The sequence below is a fragment of the Drosophila persimilis genome, unplaced genomic scaffold, assembly GCF_003286085.1.
Source record: "Drosophila persimilis strain 14011-0111.01,24,50 unplaced genomic scaffold, DperRS2 tig00000000-arrow-pilon, whole genome shotgun sequence".
NCBI lineage: Eukaryota > Metazoa > Arthropoda > Insecta > Diptera > Drosophilidae > Drosophila > Drosophila persimilis.
This window is the reverse complement of record NW_020825288.1, coordinates 252,956-278,041: the sequence shown is the minus strand read 5'-3', so window position 1 is coordinate 278,041 and position 25,086 is coordinate 252,956. Positions and strand designations below refer to the sequence as shown.

The following is a 25,086-nucleotide window of genomic DNA, read 5'->3' as shown; positions in this document are numbered from 1 at the left end:
CCTGCGATGTATATATACATACGTATAACATATACATACTCGTATGTTGGACTTTAATTTTTCTAAAAGCACCCAACAGTAAAGGGCAACTCAACATTTTCCCCGAATGTGCCTCTTATGTCGCCCAAAAAGGACGTCACTCTCAACAGAATCATCGTGCTGGTCAAAATGATGCTAAAAATGATTCGCTTTTCAATGTGGGTAGAGAGGTCCATATGTCGTGTTTATATTTTTTCCTCAACAACGTGCCATCTTCATTATGGTGTGCACCTGCAGCCTGTATGAGGGCTCAGCATTTATGTGAGTATCGTTAGCTGTAGCTGCTGGTGTGAGTCATGCAAATAAATGCACCCTCAGCACAACAGGAAACAGGCTTCGTGCAGATTTGTATCTTCATCTACGAGAGGAACATTAACATACATATGTATGTGAAAGTTTCTCCTGTCTGCTCGCCGGCTCGTCTTCTTCATAGCTTCATTCAAACATAAATACATATATAAATACATACATATACATAGTTGTATGTATGTAGCTGACTGAATTCATCTCAATTAATTTACTTAGGAATGCAACTTAAGCAAAAATGTATGTATATACAAAAAGGAGTCCTCAATAGTGTCTAAAGATTTAAAAGCAATGAAAAACTTCATGTGTTCTTGTAGTTGTTTTCCAGTACAATCTGAAGAGCCTTTAATTAAAGCATGCAAGTTAACGTACCCAATTCCATTGAGCTCTTATACGAGTTGTAAACAATCTTTGGCTTTCCAAAACGAAAACAATTTCAATCTTGGGCCTCCGCCTAATTGATTTCTAAGATGTACAATCTCAAGCGCCCCCGCCGCAATCCCAATCTTTGACACTCGCCTAAATGGAAAACCAATGTTTGCCCACACCCGGCTTCTCATAAACAATCTCACTCCCGGCTTTCTGCAGATCCTGCACTTTAGGCCTTTTACAGTTCTCTCTTTGGATGACGAAATCCAATACTCGGGATGGCGAAATCAATTGAAATGTTTATAGAAAAATGATTCCCGAAAGGGATCAACGATGCAAAGATCAGAAAGTTCAAATCAGTCTTGATCCAGCAGCGACACCGCAAAGTCTAGCTCAATATTAAGATCGCGCAATCCCTTGCCCGGAATTCCTTTGTGACCCTCTACTTAAATCTATATCAGTGAAGTTCGAAGTAAAATAAAAACTTTTTAAAAACACAATCCGCTACCGCTATTGTTTAATTGGCGCCCAACGTGGGGCGACGTTGTCTAAAAAACACCGAATGATAAAAGTGTTGCGTCGTGCCGAAACCCGAAGGACAATTAATTAATGGAATAAATCCTTCAAAATTAAAAACGCGGAGTGACTGTGTGATATAGATAAAAAAAAAGTGAGATAAAAAGGAAACAAACCGGAGCTTAGGGTGTGCAAAAACAAATACAAATACAAATACAAATACAAATACAAATACAAATACAAATACAACGCAAAATACAAATAAAACAAAAAGCTAATCAAGGCAATTCGTAAATACAAAAAAAACCAAAGAAACCCAAAGTTTTTAAAAAACAAAACCAACAAAACCGACAAAACCAAAATACAAAGAAGGTGAAACGATCAGCGAAGCCAAAGAAGGAAGACCCCCAGAAGACCCAGCTGAGCAAAGAAATTTAAGAAGGAAGACCCGTTCGAAGATCTGCCAAACTAAGAAGGACGACCCCTACCGGATATTTCGTGAGCAAGAGTTGTATTAATAAATATATAAGTTCAATTAGGATATATAAGATTATAAAAACTAACATATAAGAAAAATTAAAAGTGGATCAGCTAACTTTAGATTTTGAAAAACTAAAAATGATTAACTCTCAAGCAAGGACCGATCTCACAGCAGATCTGGTCAAACAATTGATAGCACTTCAAATTTCACAAGTACAAGAGCAAATTGTAAATTTAAAACAACAAATAGAAACTAAATCCGATCAGGTATCGGATTATCAGGCAGAAACAATAGACGAGACAATAAGAGACGACACCACATTGAAGGTAATAGAGTCCCTACCAATTTTTAATGGTGGATTAAACCAATATGTAGGATGGAGGGAAGCTGCAGAAACTGCAGTGAAGTTATATAAGAAAGGAAGTAAGCAATATTATATTGCATTAACAATTTTGAGAAACAAAATAACAGGACCAGCACATGACGCACTGACCAACCACGGGACAGTTCTAAATTTTGATGCCATACTTTCACGGCTTGACTTTGTTTACAGTGACAAGAGACCTATTTACATAATAGAACAGGAATTAAGCGTTCTCCGACAAGGGAACCTTTCAATTATAGATTTCTATAACGAGGTTAACAAGAAAATGACCTTGTTAATAAATAAGACAATAATGACTCACGGAAAGGACAGTGAGATCACCAAGGAATCAAATAAAAAAATTAGAGACAATGCCTTACGCATTTTTGTCACTGGCCTAAACGGCGGCATTGCTGAAATCCTATTTTCATTGAATCCCCCAGATTTACCGAATGCCTTAGCAAAGGTACAGGAATTGCAATCTAATAACATTCGGGCCCAATTTGCCTACCAATTCAGCGGTCCCAGAAATTCAGGGAATAATAATTTTAATACCTTAAGATTCAACCAACGACAACCTAGGACTAACAGTTCACCATTCGACCAAAAAAGGGATTTGCAGAGGAATAACATGTCTTGGGGACAACCCTATTTCTTGGGTAATAGACAACAAAATCAGGCCCCAGAACCAATGGAGGTAGACGAATCTATACAAATCCGGAACCGACAGAACAGCAATCAATTCAGGGGAAATAATAACAATAGAAACTATCGGGAGAATACTAACGGTTATTATAGGAGAAATAATAACAATTATAACAATTATAGCCAAGCCCAGCATTTTAGGGCAAACGTAGTACCGAATAATCAGTCTAACGACAATCAAGCGCAGAAACGAAAGCTAAACGAAATGTCGGAACAACCGGCTAATAAAGCAATGAGGATAAATAACATTGAGGAGGATCATTTTTTAGATCAGCCCCCGAAGTAGGTCTGCCCTACCTAAAAAGAGTAGACAAAAAAATAAACAGAGAATTAAAAGTTTTGATAGATACGGGAGCAACTTCCTGTTATATAAAAAAAGGAATTTACGACAATAAAAAAGAATTACCAATCTATAAGAAAGTTGCTACAGTGAATGGGTTTTCAATAATTAAATATTTCCATAATATAACTATTTTCAACACAAAGCAAGTGTTTTATGAAATAGATGGAATGGAGGCAGATTTACTAATAGGATTTAACCTATTAAAGAAAATCGGAGCGGTTATTGATACAGGAAAGGGGACTTTAGGTTATAAAGACAATGAGGAGAAACTAATATATGACGAGGTCCTTTCTTTAAACAAATTAACCTTTATAGAAGGAAAAACCATCCTTCCGTTGAAGGAATATATAATAAAAAAATATTTTGAAGAAGAAAAAGAAATGAAAAGCGATTCAGTAAAGGTAGAAGGAAGTTTATATAGCTTGGGATCAAAAAATCCTGAGCACGCCGACGAAGAATTATCCGTCAATAGTTTGGGATTCAAATATCCTGAACCCGCCGTCGTTGAATTATCCGACACTAAAAGTTCGAATAGTTTGGGATTAAAGAATCCTGAACACGCCGTCGTTGAATTATCCGACAATGAACAATTTAAAAGTTTGGGATGCAAAAATCCTGAACGCGCCGTCGTAGAAATATCCGACATTCAAAATTATGCAAATTCTGAATTGAAAAAAATGAAATTGTATAACACAATAACCTACAAAGAGGACAATTTAGAAAATCTCAGAGAGAAAATGGTATCTATCATCGAAGAAGACCATGCCAATATAAATTTACAGTTACCGTTCAGAACGGATATAAAAGGAGAGATTAACACTGAACACGATAGACCGGTATATGGCAAGCAGTATCCATACGCTTATTCGGTTAACGATTTCGTTAATAACGAAATAAGTAAAATGTTAGATGAAGGTATAATCAGACCTAGTAAAAGCCCATATAATTCACCGGTAATAGTAGTACCAAAGAAGGGAGTAAATGAGGACGGAACTCCTAAGCATAGATTAGTAATAGACTTTAAGAAACTTAATGAAAACACCATACCGGATAGATACCCTATGCAAGATCCTTCAGTAATCCTTGCCAATTTAGGTAAAGCGAAATATTTCTCGGCCATTGATTTAGAGTCAGGTTTCTATCAGATTTTAATGAGGGAATCAGATATTGAAAAAACATCTTTTTCCATAAATAACGGCAAATATGAATTTCTAAGAATGCCTATGGGATTGACGAACGCTCCCAGAATTTTCCAAAGGGCAATGGACGATATACTTAGAGAACAAGTTGGGAAAACTTGTCACGTTTATATGGACGATATAATAATATTTTCAAAAACTATAGAACAACATTATAAAGATCTAATTCATATAATTCAGATATTGCAAAACGCTAACATGAAAATTTCACTTGAAAAGTCTAAATTCTTTCAATTGGAAACCAAATTTCTGGGATACATTGTTTCCCAAAATATCATTAAAACAGATCCAGACAAAATCTCCACAATACAAAACTATCCAATTCCTAAAAATATCAGAGAGCTACGTAGCTTCTTAGGACTAACAGGGTATTACAGAAAATTTGTCCGAAATTATGCCACAATTGCCAAACCTTTAACAAAATATCTGAGCGGAGTAAATGGGAAAGTTTCACGAAGGGCATCCAAGAAAGCATTAATACAGCTGGATGAACCAGCAATTGGAGCATTTAATAATTTAAAGGACAGTTTAATAGCACATATTGAATTAGTACAACCAGATTACAATAAAAAATTCACATTAACCACAGATGCATCGGACATAGCAATAGGTGCGGTTTTGTCGCAAGATGGGAATCCCATAACATTTATTTCTAAAACTTTAAGTAAAACCGAGCAATTATATGCTACTAATAAAAAAGAATTATTAGCTATTGTATGGGCATTAAAAAATTTGCGAAATTATTTATACGGAGTGAGTGGAATTGAAATACATACAGATCACCAACCTTTGTCCTTTGCAATGTCGCAAAAAAATCCAAATGTTGAAATGAAACGTTGGTATTACTTCATAGAAAGTTTCACACCAAAAATCATTTATAAGCCAGGCTCAACTAACGTAGTAGCGGACGCGTTATCTCGGATTAAAATAAATCATATGACAGATAGTGATGTCGACCAGACAGAATCAGAATCAGACATAAATACTCAGCATTCAGCAGAGAGTAGTTTCGAAAACGTCATTCAAGAGACTAGCAAGCCTCTAAACCAATTTAAACAGCAGCTACTATTAGCGCAAGGGAGATTCACAGTTCATGAGTTAGTAAGAGTTTATGAAAATACCCGACATATTATTGAATTTGATACGGTTGACAATCTGCTAATCATTTTAAAAGAATTTATTCAGCCTCACTTAACCACAGGAATACACTGCACTTTAGAAGATTTATACCTTATCCAAAATAAGCTAAAGGAAAACTTCATAAATAAATTTCTCTTCACGAGAAAGTTCCTTCAAGATGTAGTAAATTCAGAAGATAAAGCTATAATTATAGAAGAAACACATTGCAGAGCCCATAGAGGACTAGACGAAAATTACAAACAAATAACTAAGCTGTATTATTGGCCAAACCTGCACAAAAAATTAAAAGAATATATAAAAAATTGTGAGATCTGTAACAAAAACAAATATCAGAGACACCCTGTAAAAATTCCAATTGGGGAAGCTCCCATTCCAGCAAAAGAAGGAGATCAATTACACTTAGACATATACTATGCCCAAAACCTAACATTCATAACTTGTATAGATTCTTATTCCAAATACTTGGTGGTCAAGGAAATTCAAAGTAAACTAAACATTGAAAATAAGGTAATGGAAATTTTACAACACTTTCCGCTAGCAACATCATTAATGACTGACAACGAACCAAGCTTTACTTCAGCACAATTTAGATCATTCATACAAAGAAGTAACTTAACTATTTATTATGCTGATCCCAGACACAGCACCTCAAATGGTCAGGTAGAAAGGGTACATTCCACACTGACAGAAATAGCGCGGTGCATCAAGGATGAACTAAATCTAACAGATTATTCAGAAATAATAATAAGGGCGGCACTGAAATATAACCTGACGATACATTCAACGACCAATCAAATGCCATATGACATATTGTATAACAAAATAGAACACAAACATAATCCAATATTACTTAAGGAAGCTCAGACCAAAATGCTTAAGATAATTAACAAAGATAGAAGAGAAAAATATTATAAAATAGAAGAAGTAGTCTATGAAAAGAAATTCGGGGAAAGAAATAAACTTCAATCCCGATACAAAAAGCAGGTAGTTAAGGAAAATCGACCGAATAAAATTATAATCAACAATAGAAACAGAATTATACATAAAGATAACATCAAATATTAAATATTTTTTCCAGAAAATGTATGCGAATATACTAATACTGACTTTTGTTATATTGACGACTGCGGAAGTAATTGACTATACGCATAGTGACTATCTATTGCTCAAAGACGACAGAGACGTTTACACTTATGAAACATACGCTGAACTTTTCCATATTACTAATTTGAGTTTTTATAGAGAGATAATTGATAAAGAATCCAAATATGTCAACAAATCAATTAATTCAGACGATGAGTGGGAAATATCAATGGACTTAAGTCTATTAAAATTAATGATTTCAGAATTAGTTCCAAAACGGAAAGAAAGGGGAATAAATGAATTAGGTACCATTTGGAAATGGATAGCAGGCAGCCCTGATCATGACGACTTTTTGAAAATACAAAATAAAGTAAATGAATTAACTGAAATAATAATAAACAATTTGTAATAAATTCCAAATTTTTCAAAGAAATTGAATTGCTATCAAATTCATTAAAGAATGTCATCTTCAATGAAGAAACGATACTGAGAAAGCATCGTTTAAAATTAATAACTTTTGACCTACTAAATTTAGTTGATACCATAACCCTCTTAAAAGTAAAAATTTTCAATACAAAAATTTTAAATAAAAACGAAATAGAGGACATTTATAAGCATGAAAAACATAATGTTGAACTGTCTGATCTGTTGGACATTGCAACGGTTAAAATAATTCGAAATGCAGATTTAATAATCATTTACATAAAATATCCTCAAATTAAAGATATTTGCAAGTTTTACCATGCAAGAGCCATCTCACAAAATGATGGAATGTTAGTTATAAGTGAAAAAGTTTGTGAATGTAAGGAGAAATACTATTTAATGAATAATTTTAAAAGTGAAACTTTTAACAATTACGCACAAATAAATTTAAAGAGTACCTGTTTCACCAATTTACTTAATGGCTTTAAAGCCAACTGCACTAAAAAAAGGGAAAAAAACAAAGAAATAGACATCATTCAGGATGGTGCCATATTAGTTTCAGGCAAAAATATCGTAGACAATACTACTTTGTTAGGATCGTATCTCCTTATATTCAACAACACAATTGTAATAAATAATATAACCCACATAAATGATAAGGGTAAAATTCTAAAATATATATCGCATCATAGATATAGCGATTTTGAATTAGTCGATTATATACAATCGAATGATAAGCAATTTTCTTTTGATAATGTTAATATTTTAAATCCCCTTATAACATTAGGTAATACGGCCTTACCATTAACAACATTATTTTTAATCATTTTGATATTGTTAATGTTATTTTACTTCGGCTATAAATTAACCAAATTTGTACTTATTAAATCAATAAGAATACCGTCAGAAGAAATAGTGGAAAGCAACATTCAAATACTGTCAGAAGAAATTAGAGCTCTATCAGAACTTCAAAATGTATCGGGACGAAACATTTAAGAATGGGGGGAGTTAACGTACCCAATTCCATTGAGCTCTTATACGAGTTGTAAACAATCTTTGGCTTTCCAAAACGAAAACAATTTCAATCTTGGGCCTCCGCCTAATTGATTTCTAAGATGTACAATCTCAAGCGCCCCCGCCGCAATCCCAATCTTTGACACTCGCCTAAATGGAAAACCAATGTTTGCCCACACCCGGCTTCTCATAAACAATCTCACTCCCGGCTTTCTGCAGATCCTGCACTTTAGGCCTTTTACAGTTCTCTCTTTGGATGACGAAATCCAATACTCGGGATGGCGAAATCAATTGAAATGTTTATAGAAAAATGATTCCCGAAAGGGATCAACGATGCAAAGATCAGAAAGTTCAAATCAGTCTTGATCCAGCAGCGACACCGCAAAGTCTAGCTCAATATTAAGATCGCGCAATCCCTTGCCCGGAATTCCTTTGTGACCCTCTACTTAAATCTATATCAGTGAAGTTCGAAGTAAAATAAAAACTTTTTAAAAACACAATCCGCTACCGCTATTGTTTAATTTGCATGCAAGGCGATAAAAATAAATTTACACTAGATTTGAAATGACGTTGCTGCTGTTATTTTTTTCCCCAATTAGAGATTCATAGTGTCGATTGCGCGACGTCAGCAAACCAAATAATTGGCTATGTTCTCCACAGCCACAGCATTCGTGTCAAGAATTGATTATATACGAGTATGTAGCTGATATTATACATCGCGTTCGATTGATTCGGTGGTCACGCTTAATTGTCTGAAATCGCAGCTCAGTTTGTCAATATACTATGAACATCTGTATAGTAGAAGTATCATTAATGGTATTTCTTAGTAAATTGCCATACATTGCCATAACTACCAAAGTTTATGTCTGGGGAGGAAGCACAGGCTGATGTACGACGATTTTTTAATTCAGGTTTACGTAGCAACAGCACACAATAGGAAAAAACGTAATGGGAGAGATTATAAAAACAGTTTTCGGCCATAACGAGGCTTCTTAGGTTGAGCGTAGCAAAGTGCTGAACAAATTTATAGCCGACGGTGAAGCATAAAGGAATTTTGATCGCCTATTTTCACTTTTAATGAAGAAAAGGAAAACGTATTAGCTGCCAAGTTTCATTTCTGACTCAGCAACATCAAATATTGTCAGAAAGGTTGGCACATATGAGAATGCTGGTAAAATAAGAAATTAAAGCTAGCTTCAGAGGCCGAAGCTCTTCATACTATTGTAGATAGCAATTATCTTTACCAACAGCCTACCAAATGTACTATTCATAGCAGACTTCGAGTGGCTGTTATTTATGTACAACAGCTGTGACTATCAACATTTCATTATTAAACAACTTATTGGCATCTATGGCAATGTAAACGGCTAAGAATCCGAATATATGATGCACCTCTGCTCTTTCCTACCGAGCCCAGCAAATTGTTGTTGGAGCTTTAGCTGACCGCTTTTACCGCAATAAACCGATTCCAAAACTATTTTTGTTATGGTTAAGCTCAAACCAAAGATATGTATATACACACATATGTATGTATGAGGCAAGAAAATGTTTAAATATTTAATTTTGACAAAACTTGGAATCATTAAAAGATACATGTAAGTATGTACGAACAGAATTAAAAAATTTGTGTCCTTTTTCAGTAGTTTCGAAAAAGCCGTTAACATTCCAAATTTATACTGCACAAATTGATCTAAAGGAAATTTGTAAGCCACTCGTGTCAAAGGAATGCCGAGCAGAATCATAGCTGATTTTAAAGTGTCCGCTAACTACGACCGGTGTTTTGCTTTTTTTGACTACTCACCCTTTAATAAATCAAGGGACGCGATTTTCCCCGCTAATATGACGTCGTCTGCCTGTTTTTCAGTACGCATATCACGGGTTGTCTTATCGTAATATCCACTAAGAATCGTTGAACCAAAACTGTCTGTTGTGACAATATCATTGCATTTTGATCCAGAAAATTTTGTTTTTATATAAGTAATGCTGCGCAAGTCCCAAATATTTAAGGAACAATCATGACTTCCGTTTACTACTTTAATGGGCTCTTGGACATGTTTGGCGGCCACTACTTTGCCACTATGACCCGTCAACGTGTGCTTCAATAGGTGAAATGACAAGACAGACAGTTAGACCATTAAAAAGCAAACAAAATTATATACAGAGCGCAACAGAAAGACGGCGTCATGAGCGTGGACGATATACATACATACATACATATGTATGAAAACTTTACTCTGTTGAGTCCAGCCGAACGTCAACACTTTTGTTGGCATTGCATACATTACATTAGTAGCAGACTAATGACTTGGAATAAGTATCTTTCACCAGAACAACGAGTAATTAAAGTGGCCATAGGCATTTAATTACGGCGTTAGTAACGTAGATCTACTCTTATAGTGTGCAGTAAACAGAACTGCGGCAGAACATTTATTGGCATACATACGTCATCTGGTGGGACAGATTTTAGTGTTAGATAATGTAATCGTTGTTTCTTAAAAGTACCCAACGTGAGGCTTATAGTAGCCGCATTTCAACAGTTTCTTCTTAACTTTAAGCTGCATGCATCAACGCCACTGACACCTTTGCGAGGTAAAATCTTTTATTTAGCTATGTATGTAGTTCGGTATCATCAAAACGTACGTATGTATATACCTATGTACATATGTATATATAGGCTTATCTACATATGCTCCGTCCTATATCTATGAATTTAAAAAGACATGCTTGATATTATGGACTAGAGGGAGAACATGTAAAGACTACCTTCAATTTTGTTCGGCCAATGTTTTGACGTCCTTGATCATTACAGCTGAGCGCACTAAGAAAAGTAACATAAAATATATGCACTTAATTATATGGTTTTATTATATTCACGATATAAGAAGAGCTCGAATTTGACTCCGAACAGAACATAAATTTGACTAGCTAATATGAGTGAGCCACATATTGTTCATAGGTACAAATATGTTCATTACCTTCAGGTTAAGAGTTGAGAAAATATTTGTTTAAAGTTAACGAAAAATATTTTTTAACTGCATTTCTGCAAGTCTTTGACCAAGTTTTAGTTGAGCTCGTTTGGATGCTTTTGCCCTTATATGTAAGTATAAAGAAAGAGCATTTAAGCTGATTTTCTACCGGCAACCGGTCAAGGCGAACGGTCAATGGACGCGCAGTGGGCTTGACTGTAAGTAGCTCTCTCAACGTGGAGAGTTTTAGAGTATAAATTCTTTGTTTGAATAAAGAGCGCGTCATGCCTCTTTCTGCTCAGTGCCAGTGTCTTGCCCGGTTTCGAAGAGTAAAATCTCTTTCGGAATATTCTCTTATTTTACCATGAGAGAATCGCCAACAAACAATTTACTCGACTACTCTTCTACATTTAAAAAAAAAAAACGATTGTGTTTGGTTATCATAACATAAGCTTTGTTACTAACGTTTTTGAGCATAATGAAAATAATTACCGAATGGGATGCAAAATCAAGATTTCAGGTCTCAAATAAAGTAAATATAACTGTTTGCACTTTCCTACAAATGAGAAGAACCAGAAAGAGCAATTCGTGTATTCCATGTTCAGACATACCAGCAACTGGCGGTGCTGTTTCCTTAGAACTTTCTAAAAAAAAAGGACTAACAAGATCATTCAACTTCTGTATATTTTATATAAATATTGATCTATGATATGTAAATTTGAAAATTTTTGAAAACTCTACGACAACTAAGAATGTTTTAAAGTAGTAAACTTTTAAATAAAGGGGATTTGAATAGGAGTAGCAAATTGCGCTCAACTTTCGATTTCGTTTATCTTTCTGTAAAGGCAATTTATTGCATCAATTTTAATTACAAGCTAATAAAGTTAAAGATTTAATAATGTATTGTTGAAGTAAGTTTGTAATTCATATGTAAATATAAAAATCGATTTGTTGTGATTTCAAATTCATTTCGTGTGTTATCTATGTTAAGTAAAGACATCTGAGCACAGATATACATAATAACATAAAAAGCAATTGCAGTCAGATGGTTTGTTTGATCGCGTTGTGGCTAGAGGCCGTACAAGTCAGTGTGCTCATTTTAATGCTGCATCGCAGAGGCGCTAGTCTTCAGTTACTGTATCCAGTTGTGCGCAAAAGAACCGTTTAAATGTCAATCCAGAAATACCAGTTAGAAGAGGCGGTGTATCACACAGATAGAGAAGCAGGAAGAAATTGCACTTGTATGTTTATTCGCATGCTGACAATGTGCGGCATAAATGGATGAAGCTGCGGATCTCGTTGCGCTAACCTGACCAGGCGTGAGATGAAACTTGGAGCAATAAGGATTGTGCTGCTGCTATTCAGGCCAACTGCATGGGGCTTGTAAGTTTTATTGCCAGCTAAGATAGGGCGCTTTGGAGTTTTTAATCCTACAAGTAATTTATTTTTTCTGAAGGTAAATTTTAGCGTTACACAAATTTCGGAGTGTAAGTAGAGAAAAATATATTAAATCAATACAAAATAATTAATTCTGGAAATGGTTACAAAAATGTTACCTTTTTTAATTTTTAATTTAATTAATTTTTTAATACATTTGTAAAAGAGTGATATCTCAGAAATCTGTAAACAAAATTTGGTTGCTGGAGCTCTTAAAACGCTAAGATCTAGGCGCTCATCAAGACGGGCAGACGGATCGACATACATGGACATATATCGTCTCGGCTACTGATTCTGATTAAGAAAATACATATAATCGAATATGTATTTGAATCTTAATACGAGTAATAAACTATTTACATAGGCGACAATCCGTTGCATTCATTCAAAAACATGTCTGGAAATCATTAGAGAAACTTTTGTATACTCTTCACATTCTTATCAATAACCACAGCAGTGTTTACTTCTTTAATAAAAAGTCGTCTTGCACTCCCTCCTCTTCATCAAATCTACGGCTTAGATCCCATCCCTTATTTATTAGTAAACAACATAGTTTGTTATCAGCGTGTCGCTGGCTCCGACCCAAGATTGTTTACTTTCTTCCTTTTTCTGAGCTAATAGCGGCAACCATGCAAAATTCTATTTATAAATACTGGCTCACATTGTTTTATATATACTTTCATCTCTACGCACATGTACATACATACGAAAAAATATAAACAGTGACAAAGCAAAAACAAAACACTAGAGATAAAGTTTCTTTGAAACCCACACCATGCTTATTTCTTAACAACTACCGAATTCTTACAAATTCAGTTTTATGTACATATGTATGTGTCTGTAAAATGTACAGTGTAAATGCATACAAAGAGACGGGCAAGCCAATGTCGACCATATCAGCTCGACATTTTCATCAAGAACATATATATGTACATACATAGATATGTATGGGGTCAAAAATTATTCTTACTATACGCAAGGGTTTGAAAATAGGGATTGATTGAAACCGCAAGTCATGACACGAAACTCTAGTTAAATGAATCATCCTTTTTGAGTTGTGTTCGTCTTGCGAACTAAATAGGCAAACTAACTTCTTGAAGCAGACCAGTTCGCTTCACACCTTGCAGTAGCAGGGGGAGTGAGCCCGTCAAGAAGAAATACCCGTTTTATTTGCATTTATTCTGTTAAATTAGCATATTTTACAAAATTTTTTGGCGCCAACTGCATATTTTACATTTACATGTAGTTGCAATGTTTTTAGCTGAAAAATGGGAAGGTAACAGTAGTTACAGTAATGGTAGGTATTTGGTATTTTTCCATGTAAGCATTTTGAGTGAAAAAGGTTAGGCAACACTTGGACTTAACATTAACATGTGTTTTGTAAGGGCTATTGTGTTGCCTTACAGACGATAGTTTTATCTTTAACAGTTTTTACATTATACATTTGGCGCCACATGAGGAACTCTAGCGCCACCGCTCCTATACGCCATCTACTTATTTGTATATGTAGTAAATTCAAATAATACATAACATATTTTACATGTAGTTGCAATGTTTTTAGCTTAGCAATTGGAAGCCAACACTAGTTGTAGGTATTCGGTATTTTTTCATGCAAGTATTTTGAGTAAGGAAAGTTAAGGTAACACTAGACTTAACATTAACATTTACAATGGCTTGCGATTCTCAGTCCGTTCCTGTCCTCGGAGCGGGCTCCATCTGATCCTCATATCAGCATCAGCGTAGGGCTTGTAGTTGGCTGGGTGCAGTGGACCAACCACCGCACTTTAAACAGATGAAGCCGCCGCAACTTTCGCATTTAGCTGGGTGCAGTGGACCAACCACCGCACTTTACACAGACGAAGCCGCGTTGAAAGAAGTTGTTAAACCGCCGCAGTTTTAGCTGGGTGCGGTGGATGAACCACCGCCCAGCCGATTGGCCTTCACACCTTGAAGTAGCAGGGGGAGTGAGCCCGTCAAGAAGAAATACCCGTTTTATTTGCATTTATTCTGTTAAATTAGCATATTTTACAAAATTTTTTGGCGCCAACTGCATATTTTACATTTACATGTAGTTGCAATGTTTTTAGCTGAAAAATGGGAAGGTAACAGTAGTTACAGTAATGGTAGGTATTTGGTATTTTTCCATGTAAGCATTTTGAGTGAAAAAGGTTAGGCAACACTTGGACTTAACATTAACATGTGTTTTGTAAGGGCTATTGTGTTGCCTTACAGACGATAGTTTTATCTTTAACAGTTTTTACATTATACATTTGGCGCCACATGAGGAACTCTAGCGCCACCGCTCCTATACGCCATCTACTTATTTGTATATGTAGTAAATTCAAATAATACATAACATATTTTACATGTAGTTGCAATGTTTTTAGCTTAGCAATTGGAAGCCAACACTAGTTGTAGGTATTCGGTATTTTTTCATGCAAGTATTTTGAGTAAGGAAAGTTAAGGTAACACTAGACTTAACATTAACATTTACAATGGCTTGCGATTCTCAGTCCGTTCCTGTCCTCGGAGCGGGCTCCATCTGATCCTCATATCAGCATCAGCGTAGGGCTTGTAGTTGGCTGGGTGCAGTGGACCAACCACCGCACTTTAAACAGATGAAGCCGCCGCAACTTTCGCATTTAGCTGGGTGCAGTGGACCAACCACCGCACTTTACACAGACGAAGCCGCATTGAAAGAAGTTGTTAAACCGCCGCAGTTTTAGCTGGGTGCGGTGGATGAACCACCGCCCAGCCGATTGGCCTTCCCAACCATGGGGACAGTGGGCGTGGCAGGGGTGTGAGAAGGGGCAGGGGCATGAATTGGCTGTGTTTGTAGTGGCGGAGTGGCAGCATCAGCAACTGTATTGGTAATGGCTGGAGTTGTCCGTTTCTGCTGCTGCCACCGCTGTTGCCGCTGCTGTTGGAGATGCCATTGGGGCTTCTCCCAATAGTGGTGTCTCTGTGGCTGCTGCTGCGGCAGCTGTCGAGTGGCTGGCCGTTGTTGTGGTGGCTGTCTTCAATGACTTGGCTGCTTCTGTGTCCGTTGCCGTTGTTGGGGTGGCCGTCTCAGCTCCTGCATTGCCACACGATGCGACAGGAGCCGACCCCTTGCTACCTTGTAGGCTTGGCAACCCTTGAAAGCACTGATGTGGGAGCCTTGGCAGTTTGCACACCTTGCAGGTGTATTTCTTGGCTTTGGGCATGCCGTAGAGGGGTGACTTCCCGCGCACCTCATACACACAAAGGCTCGTCTGCAATAGGCGCGCGTGTGGCCAAATGCTTGGCATCGGTGGCACTGGACCGGGACCTTCGTCTTGGCCAGCCTCTCCACCGACACCAGGTGGCTGCCCAGCCGCTTAAGGGCCAGCACCCCCAGCTCCCCTCGACCTGTTTGAGGGGCAATCTCCGCCTCAAACAGGTTATAGTTTGGCTGCTTCTCATATCTGCTGGGCAGGACTCTGCTGAAGGTCACAGCGAATCCCGCCTCAAGCAAAGCTTTGTAGAGCCAGTCCGTCGGGGTAGTGCAGTGGAGACCCCGGGCGTACGATTCGGAGCCCTCTATCGTCCTTACTCTGATGAGTATAGAGGCCCTCCTCCTCATCTCCCAGGATCTCCACTATTGCATCCCGGGAGGCCCTATCCAGTGCCTGTATTTTTAGGCCCTCCCTGCCTACTACCCTGGTGCTGAACCTTCCCACCCTTGGATCCCTTTGCTGCTTCTCCAGGACCGGCATGATCGCCGGAATCGCTGGTAGCACTACTGGTGGTATGTGTGCAGTACGCTGGGGGGGCAGCACCATTGGCTGTAGACAGGGAGGGGCATGTGGGGGGGGGGGGGTGGTTGAGGGTGGTATTGGTGTTGCTGGGGAAAAACGTGTGAAAGCCGGCAACATCCAGAGGCCAGGCAGATGCATGAGCAACTCTAGCGCCACCGCTCCTATACGCCATCTACTTATTTGTATATGTAGTAAATTCAAATAATACATAACATATTTTACATGTAGTTGCAATGTTTTTAGCTTAGCAATTGGAAGCCAACACTAGTTGTAGGTATTCGTTTTTTTTTTTTGTGTGTCGTATGCACGGTGGCAATACGCAACTAACATAACGCAACGTAACCCAGCTCGCGCCTTGGCCTGATCCAGCAGGTTAGGGGAGCCAGAGTTACGTTGCGCTATGGGGACTTTATTGTACTTATACTATTTTAGCATATTATGTACAAATTATTGGGGCTGCAGCTTATTATAAATTTGCGTAAATAGCCGTCTACGAGCTGCTGTTAGCAGCCGTAGACAACAAATACGATGCTTTAGACAGCACGAAATCTCCTCTGCCGGCAGTGCTGCCGGCGCGGTCTTCATTGTGGAAAAATCTCTCCACCTTGGCAACAGTCCGTTAGCCAGAGGGGGGGGAGAGGGAGTGGGTAGAGCTAAAGCATAAAATACTCTTGACTTTAAATTAAGTTTAAGTTTACATTATCGACTAAGGGGAAACATTTTGGCAGAAAAGGGAGATTATATAAGTATGTTTTCTATTCTAATTCTTGTCTTCATATTTGCTTTGTCTTGTTTTCGTTTCTCTTCTGCCCACTGGTCCGGGGCAGCCAGAGCTATTGCATGTCAATTGTAGCAATCAGTACTGGTACTATATGTTACTGGCAGAGGAATTCGCCTGGATGCTAGCATACAGGCAATCCGTCAGCCTAGTCATCTGCGCGATTAGTACGTCCATCTTTCCTTCCAGTTTCTGGGCGGATTCAGCAGCGGCGGCCGCATGCTGGATCCGCTCCTGTGTCAGCAGTGCGATTAGGTAGTCCAGCTTCTGGCTGAGTTCATCGCTAGGACAGGAGTTCTGGTTGTTCACCGTGGGCTGGAATCCAGCTGCGGTTGCTGTGGGTAGAGTTGACTGCCATACTTGGCTCCCTGGGAGGGGCTGGGGATGACTCGCTGGCTGCCTTGTGCGGAGTGCATCGGCATAGCTGCTCCTCTGAGCTGGAGGGGCAGGAGCTCTCGCGCCTGAGCGCGCTCGCCGGCGGCTTGGCTGCTGCAGTGCTGGAAAGCCCTGCTGGTTCATGACAGGTGGCTGGCGGGGACGCTGCAAGCCCTGAGTGGCGGGTAAGGTGGGCATCGAAAGTTTTCTTAGCATGTTGTTGGTCTGCTCTAACCCATTTCTCCTTTTATTGCAGTACTCTTTGAATTTGGTACAACCACGGTAGCTGGCAACATGGGGACCACTGCAATTTGCACATTTCGGCACCTCATCTCGCTTCTTGGGACAGTCCTTGGGGTCGTGCTTCTCTCCACACTTCAGGCATATGACTGCTCGGTTGCAGTAGTTCTTGGAGTGCCCAAACATTTGGCATTTGTGGCACTGAGGAACGCCTGGCGCGCGTATGGGCTTCTCGACCTTGATCCGCTGGCTGCAAATTGCCTTTAGCTCATAAATGCTGCTGTTGTTCTCCTGGGGCTCAAGCTCGACCTCGAAAAGGTCCAACGGCTCCTTCGTGAAACGTTTCGGTATGTTGGCAATGTGCCTCACCTTGTATCCAAGTCTTCCGAGCTGTTCGCGCACCCAGTCTGTGGGTGTGGAGCGATGCAGGTGACGTATGACGATGCGCATACCCCTCTCGCTTCGCAGGCGGAATGTATGGAAATCCACACCTTCCCCCTCAGATAGGATCCGAATTAGGGTCCTATAGCCGTCTATTGTATGGCACATGATTTTAAGAGAGCCATTGTTGGCCGTCTTGGTGTCGTATGTGCCTGCGCCAATGGCATTGTCTATGCCTTGGAGCAGGGGAACGATTTCAGTGACATTTGGAATGTATATAGGGGCTGGCCGCACAGTTCTGGCGTCAGCAGTAGCAGTGGCAGCATCGTTGGGTGCGTGCGCGGCAGTAGGGGCAGGCGGGGGGGTGGAGTGAGGAGTAGAGGGCCTGTTTGTGGGAACAGGTTCCTCGGCTTCCGTCTCTCCCTCGCTGCAGTCAGTGTCCACATCCATCTCGTCGTTTATTAAGTCGTCAGCATCCGACAGTACATTGTAGTAGTTTGCAGTGTACATCTGGTTAGGGTCAGGCGTTTCATTGGAGGATACTGTCCGTTTGGTCTTCTTTGCCAACGCCTTTGTAATCGGCGGGCGTAAGGTGGTCGTTCGCTTCTTGTTCCGAGCCTCGTACTCTGCCATCCGCTTGGCAGTTGCTATCCTTTCCAATGCCAGTTTCTCCCGCTGCACCTTGAGGATCTCGTGCAGTGTCGGCTGACTCGGCACAGGCGCTGCAAGGGCACCAGTGGAAACTGGAGGGCGTTGAGCGGCGTGGGCGGCTACACGAGCAGCGCTATCCGTAGTGGGAGCTGTTGCTGCTGGAGGGCGTTTAGCTGCGGCGGCAGCTACGCGAGTAGGGGCGGCGGCTTTGGCAGCAGCAGGAATGGCAGCACGGGCAGCTGCAGCAGAGGCTCTGGTTACCATGGTAGCGAGGGGGGATAGCGATGGCTTGGTTGACAGTGCAGAGGACGGGGCCTGCATCATCTTGGCTGCAGCGGCAGCTGAAGTTGATGGCATGTCACTTGTCAGATCCGCCAAAGAGGTCGAACGACAGGAGAGGGGGCGTAGATCAGACTGCATTAGTTGCGGGGGGGAGTGCAGATCGTCATCGGTGTCAGAACACTGAGCACATGAGGCCAAATTGGTCTTCTTTTTTGATTTTGGGCACGGTTTACGCACCATTGTTTATAGTTTGTTGCTTTATTGACGCACTTATACACAAGCGTGAGAATGTTGGAGGGGGGGGGGACAGCAGCGGCTGCAGCCTTCCCCACGTTTTTTCAGTTTCGGCACTTTGGTTATGTTGTACATGTATGAGTGAGAAAACTTATGCACGGCACAACACTCGCGCTGCCCGGAATGTGTTTGCAAAACTATTGCACAATGTATATTAATACATTTGCAATATATTTTGGGAATTATTGGCAATTTTTATTGCTTTAATTTTTTGATTTTTACGTTTTGATGTGTCGTATGCAGCGGATTTTTTGTTTGTCGTATGCACGGCGGCAATACGCAATTAACATAACGCAACGTAACCCAGCTCACGCCTTGGCCTGATCCAGCAGGTTAGGGGAGCCAGAGTTACGTTGCGCTATGGGGACTTTATTGTACCTATACTTTATAGCATTTCTAGTACAAATTGTTGGGGCTGTAGTTTAAAAATATATGTAAATAGCTGTCTACGAGCTGCTGTTAGCAGCCGTAGGCAGCAAATACGATGCTTTGGACAGCACGAAATCTCATCTGCCGGCAGTGCTGCCGGCGCAGTCATCGTTGTGTGGAAATCTCTTCACCTTGGCAACAGTCCGTTAGCCAGAGGGGGGGAGGGGGAGTGGGCAGAGCTAAAGCATAATACTCTTGACTTAGATTAGTTTTAAATGTAGACTATCAAAATAAGGGGAAACAATTTGGTTGCCTTACATTGGCAGAAAGGGCGATTATATATATATATGTTATTTATTCTAATTATTGTCTTCTTGTTCATTTTTTCGTCTTGTTTTGTTTCTCTTCTGCCCACTGTTCCGGGGCAGCCAGAGCTATTGCTTGTTTGTTTCTGTATGTGTGCGCTTTCGTTGGCTTGGCTGCACCAGCACTATACATTCCCGGCATGGGAACTCGCCTGAATGCCAGCGTATAAGCAATCCGTCAGCCTGGTCATTTGGGCAATTAGAACATCCATTTTCTCTTCCAGCTTCTGGGTGGCTTCAGCAGCAGCGGCCGCATGCTGAATCCGCTCCTGTGTCAGCAGTGAGATAAGGTAGTCCAGTTTCTGGCTGAGTTCATCGCTGGGACGGGCGTTCTGGTTGCTCACCGTGGGCTGGAGTCCAGCTGCGGTCGCTGTGGTTGGAGTTGTCTGCCATACTTGCCTCCCTGGAAGGGGCTGGGGATGACTCGCTGGCTGCCTTGTGCGGAGTGCATCGGCATAGCTGCTCACCTGAGCTGGAGGAGCAGGAGGTCTTGCGCCTGAGCGCGCTCGCCGGCGGCTTGGCTGCTGCAGTGCTGGAAAGCCCTGCTGGTTCGTGACGGGTGGCTGGCGGGGGCGCCGCAAGCCCTGAGTGGCGGGTAGGGTAGGCATCGAAAGTTTTCTCAGCATGTTGTTGGTCTGTTCTATCCCATTTCTCATTTTATAACAGTACTCCTTGTACTTGATGCATCCACGGTAGCTGGCCACATGGGGACCGTTGCAGTTTGCACATTTCGGCACGTCCTCCCGCTTCTTGGGGCAGTCCTTGGGGTCATGTTTCTCTCCACACTTCAGGCATATGACTGCCCGGTTGCAGTAGTTTTTGGAGTGCCCAAACATCTGGCATTTGTGGCACTGGGGAACGCCTGGCGCGCGTATGGGCTTCTCGACCTTGATCCGTTGGCTGCAGATTGCCGTTAGCTCGTAGATGCTGTGGTTGGTCTCCTGAGGCTCTAGCTCAACCTCGAATAGGTCCAACGGCTCCTTCGTGAATCGCTTCGGAATATTGGCAATATGCCTCACCTTGTAGCCAAGTCTGTCGAGCTGTTCGCGCACCCAGTCTGTGGGTGTGGAGCGATGCAGGTGACGTATTACAATACGCATTCCCCTTTCGCTACGCAGGCGAAACGTGTGGTATTCCACACCTTCCCCCTCGGATAGGAGCCGGATTAGGGCCCTGTAGCCATCCATTGTGTGGCACATGACCTTTAGGGATCCGTTGTGGGCAGTCTTGGTGTCATATGTGCCTGCGCCAATGGCATTGTCAATGCATTGGAGCAGGGGAACGATCTCAGAGACGTTGGGGATGAATATGGGGGCTGGCCGCACAGTTCTGGCGTCAGCAGTAGCAGCAGCATCGGGTGCGTGTGCAGTGGTAGGGGCAGGCGGGGGGGTGGTGTGAGGAGTGGAGGGCCTGCTAGTGGGAACAGGTTCCTCGGCTACCGTCTCTCCCTCGCTGCAGTCAGCGTCCACATCCATGTCGTCATTGGCTACGTCGTCAGCATCCGAGAGTATTTCGAAATAATTCGTTATACTCCTCTGGCTAGAGTCGGGCTTCTCCTTGGGGATTGCTGTCCGCTTGTTCTTCTTGGCCGACGCCTTTATGATCGGCGAGCCCAAGGTGGTCGTCCGCTTTTTGTTTCGGGCCTCAAACTCTGCCATCAGCTTAGCAGTTGCTTTTCTCTCCATTTCCAGTTTCTTCCGCTGCTCCTTGAGGATCTCGTGCAGGGTCGGCTGGCTCTGCACAGGTGCTGCCAGGGCACCAGCAGAAACTGGGGGTCGTTGAGCGGCGTGGGCGGCTACACGAGCAGCGCTATCGGTAGTGGGAGCTGTTGCAGCTGGAGGGCGTTTAGCTACGGCGGCAGCTACGCGAGTAGGGGCGGCGGCTTTGGCAGCAGCAGGAATGGCAGCACGGGCAGCTGCAGCAGAGGCTCTGGTTACCATGGTAGCGAGGGGGGATAGCAATGGCTTGGTTGACAGTGCAGGGGACGGGGCCTGCATCATCTTGGCTGCAGCGGCAGCTGATGTTGATGGCATGTCGCTCGTCAGATCCGCCAATGAGCTCGAGCGACAGGAGAGGGGGCGCATTAGCTGCGGGGAGGAATGGAGGTCGTCTTCGCTGTCCGAACAGGGAGCATGTGAGGCCGCAGTGGGCTTCTTCTTCGACTTGGGACACGGTTTGCGCACCATTGTTTATGTTTTGTGGCTTTAATAGCACAAATTGACACACGTGTGAGAATGTTGGAGGGGGGGGGGGACAGCAGCGGCTGCAGCCTACCCCACGTTTTTTCACTGTCGGCACTTTGGTTATGTTTGCACAGCGAACACTTTTACACGGCACAACACTTCGTTGCCCGGAATGTATTTGCAAAAATATTGCACAATGTATATTAATACATGTGCAATATATTTTGAGTATTTTTAGCAATTTTTATTGCTTTAATATTTTTATTTTAGCGTTTTTTTTTTTTTGTTTGTCGTATGCACGGCGGCAATACGCAATTAACATAACGCAACGCAACCCAGCTCGCGCCTTGGCCTGATCCAGCAGGTTAGGGGAGCCAAGTTACGTTGCGCTATGGGGACTTTATTGTACATATACTACACTAGCATTTTAAGTACATTGTATTGGGGCTGTCAGTGTATAAATGTATGTATATAGCTGTCTACCAACTGCTATTTAGCAGTCGTAGGCAGCAAATACAATGCTTTTTTACAGCACGAATTCACTTCTTTTTTGATGTGAAAACTTGGTCAGTTCACTTAGTGTGACCTGACGCAATCTTTATTAATATTCTTATTACTATCTAGCAACATATAACATTATATCTGACAACATTACAAGTTTTGGCAACATAATTACATAAATATCGATAACATTGTGGTATTTCTTACAATTAATTAAAAATTTTTTTTTTCTTGCTTTATTTTAATTTTATTTTAAAATTAAGGTCAGGTTAGCCCGCTCGGCCGAGTGGCTGCTGGTCCGGCCACCGAGGATGCGTTGCCTGTGGATTGGCTCAATCGACCGAGTGGCTGCTGGTCCGGCCACCCGGGATGCGTATGGGTCTGGAGGATGTAAGTTTCGTGAAAGCGATGATGCATTTGCTTGCTATCTGTAAAAGATATAAAAACTTTTTGTTTTCTGTTTTATTTTCAGGTTTTGACTTTTGATGTGCGGAGAATTTGGTAAGTAGTTTGAGTTGTATTTTGGCTGAATTTAATTTTATTTTATTTGCAGGTTTATATTTTGTGGGTTTGGTGGTAAATTGTCGGCATTCAAGTTAAGTAATTTTTGTTTTTATATTTGTTGGCTTTTATTGAATATAATTATTTTATTTTCAAGTTGATTCCCTGGATGTTGCGTTGGGATGTCTTCTGGCTGCTTGCTTAGTTGCTGACATATGTACATTTGTTATGTACATACAGTTAATTTCGTACACCATATGTGTTTTGTTTATTTAATTGGCAGGTTTTGTCTTCAGCTTTGTAATAATTTGTATGTACCTTTGTGTAGTTTATGTTGTTATATCTGTTGTCTTTTTTTTTTTTTTTGAGGACTTTATTTGTTTTATTTTCAGGTTTGCGGCAGATTTGGTAAGTGTTTTGAATTGTATTTTGACTGATTTTAAATTTTATTTTATTTGCAAGTTTATATTTTATAGGTTTGGTGGTAAAATGTCGGCATTCAAGTTAGGTAATTTTTGTTTTTATATTTGTTGACTTTTAATAAATATAATTATTTTATTTTCAAGTTGATTCCCTGGATGTTGTGTTGGGATGTCTTCTGGTTGCTTGCTTAGTTGCTGACGTTTTAAATTTTGTTTTATTTTCAGGTTTGCTGCAGATTGGGTAAGTGTTTTGAATTGTATTTTGGCTGAATTTAATTTTATTTTATTTGCAGGTTTATATTTTGTGGGTTTGGTGGTAAATTGTCGGCATTCAAGTTAAGTAATTTTTGTTTTTATATTTGTTGGCTTTTATTGAATATAATTATTTTATTTTCAAGTTGATTCCCTGGATGTTGTGTTGGGATGTCTTCTGGTTGCTTGCTTAGTTGCTGACGTTTTAAATTTTGTTTTATTTTCAGGTTTGCTGCAGATTGGGTAAGTGTTTTGAATTGTATTTTGGCTGAATTTAATTTTATTTTATTTGCAGGTTTTTATTTTATAGGTTTGGTGGTAAATTGTCGGCATTCAAGTTAAGTAATTTTTGTTTTTATATTTATTGGCTTTTTTTGAATATAATTATTTTATTTTCAAGTTGATTCCCTGGATGTTGTGTTGGGATGTCTTCTGGTTGCTTGCTTAGTTGCTGACGTTTTAAATTTTGTTTTATTTTCAGGTTTGCTGCAGATTGGGTAAGTGTTTTGAATTGTATTTTGGCTGAATTTAATTTTATTTTATTTGCAGGTTTTTATTTTATAGGTTTGGTGGTAAATTGTCGGCATTCAAGTTAAGTAATTTTTGTTTTTATATTTGTTGGCTTTTAATGAATATAATTATTTTATTTTCAAGTTAATTCACTGGGTGTTGCGTTGGGATGACTTCTGGCTGCTTACTTAGTTGCTGACATACATATGTAAATTTATTATGTACATACAGCTAATTTCGTACACCAATATGTGTTTTATTTATTTAATTGGCAGGTTTTGTCTTCAGCTTTGTAATAATTTGTATGTAATTTTGTGTAGTTTATGTTGTTATGTTTGTTGGCTCTTTTTTTTTTTAGGACTTTGGTTGTTTTAGTTTCAGGTTTGCGGCAGACTTGGTAAGTGTTTTAAATTGTATTTTGGCTGAATTTAATTTTATTTTATTTACAGGTTTGGTAATAGAGTGTCATCAATCAAGTTAGGTAATTTATGTTGTTATATTTGTTGACTTTTAATGAGTATAGTGTTTTATTTTCAGGTTTAAAGAAAATTGGTGTGAAAAAGAAAAAGTGATTTCAATTGTTTTTACGCCAATTGTGATTTTATTTTATCTGCAGTTTTATTTTTTGTTGGTTTGGTGGTAAGGTGTCAGCAATCAAGGTGAGTAGTTTATTGTTATATTTGTTGGCTTTTGATGACTGATGTTTGTTTTATTTTCGCTGGCTGTTGCGCTTGATGTCTGCACCTTGTTTGCGTATTTACTGACATTGTTTGTTATGTAAATAGTTATGTTGTACGTATGTATGTATGTATGTATGT

General features: G+C 40.1%; 1 long non-coding RNA gene across 1 annotated transcript; it reads left to right on the top strand.

Annotated features, from left to right (window-relative positions):
• The first annotated feature begins 22,636 nt into the window (after positions 1-22,636).
• Positions 22,637-23,167, top strand: LOC113567456. Its single transcript, XR_003409451.1, has 3 exons — positions 22,637-22,973; positions 23,056-23,084; positions 23,137-23,167. It is a non-coding gene; the product is annotated as an uncharacterized LOC113567456 (long non-coding RNA).
• Positions 23,168-25,086: the final 1,919 nt, after the last annotated feature.